We start from the raw sequence: 1,310 nt of genomic DNA, 5'->3' as shown, positions 1-1,310 counted from the left end.
GGGGAGAGGGAGATGGGCGCTCGCTCCTCTGCTCCAGCCGCTGCCCTCCAGGTTGTGCCTTACACCATTTCTGCAAACAAAGAGTGGGATTTTTTTTAACGCCCTTTTTTTAACAGGATTTTTTTTAATCAGCCTTGACCATCGCCAGTTCCTTGCGGCCCAGTCGATGATTGCTCACTGTTCTTCCTTGCTTCCTCCTGCTTGACCTCTCCGGTCAAAACAAAACCTGGGCTGAGCGTTACCGGTGCTCCAGCTTTGCGTGGGGGCTCTGCCGTGGCCCACGGGCGGGGGAGGCTGTCTGGGGGGGCAGCGAGCCCGGGGGATCGCTGGGAAAGCTCAGGGCAGCAAGCAGAGGTCGGGGATGCTGTTTACGTGCTTTTGTGAGCACCCTCCCGCCGGGCAGGATTGGGTCCCCCTTCCCTCTTCCTTTGCTTCTCCCATCCGAAAGGCAAATGAAAGGCAAAACAGCAAATTCACAGCGTGAGGTCGGTCCCGCCGGCTGTGCCAGGTAAACCAGGCGAGGGACGGCTCAAGCGCTCGCCCTCATCCATGCCCGTGGCCCTGCGTGGGTACAGGTGACCTGATTTTGCTTTGCATCTGCGGGGTGGGGACGCTGGCTCCGGCCGGGGGACGCCAGAGGATGCAGAAGAGTCCTCGGGTCCCCCCCAGCCGCGCGGGGAGCTGCTGCGCGAGGGGCGATGGGGTGAGCCGAAGGCGCTGCCTGGTGCTGCTGGAAAGTTCCTGCAGGCCTTATCTGCTGCCGCCCCCGCCCCGCGTGGACTTTGCCGCCGCGCGTGCGGCTTTTCCGCTGACTCGCAGCTCTCGCGGTGACCTCGGCCGGGGCTGAGCTGCGTGACTCAGCACCGAAGCTTCCCTGGCCCCGTCTGCGTCTCGCCCCGAGCAGGGGCGCTGGGGCCGGTGCCTGGCTCGGCGGTGGCTGAGGTTTGAGCCCAACCCCTGCGCGGCTGGGAGCCCCTCGCCGCCCCCTGCCCCTGCCTGCGCTCAGCGGGGGCTTCCCCAGGGAAGGGGCCGATCCTGCCATGACCTCCCTGGCGGCCGCGCTCCGCCGCGAGGTTTTTAGGGCAGGAGGCCAGCTTTGGGCTTGTTAGTTACTGCAACAGCCCGACCTGCTGATTTTTGTGCTCGTCCTTTTGCAGCAGATGCCCCAGGACCAGTCAGGATGTGTTTCAAATGAAAGGGAAATAGCGTTCCCCTCTCCTGGTCCCTCAGTTCCAATTCCAAAGGGGTCTGCGCTCAGCGAACCCCATCACGCTTCCGCTTGTAACCGAGGAGAGCGAGCTCCAGCGCGC

This window comes from Egretta garzetta, unplaced genomic scaffold (genome assembly GCF_000687185.1).
Source record: "Egretta garzetta isolate BGI_Z169 unplaced genomic scaffold, ASM68718v1 scaffold234, whole genome shotgun sequence".
Taxonomy (NCBI): domain Eukaryota; kingdom Metazoa; phylum Chordata; class Aves; order Pelecaniformes; family Ardeidae; genus Egretta; species Egretta garzetta.
This window is presented reverse-complemented; position numbering follows the sequence as displayed.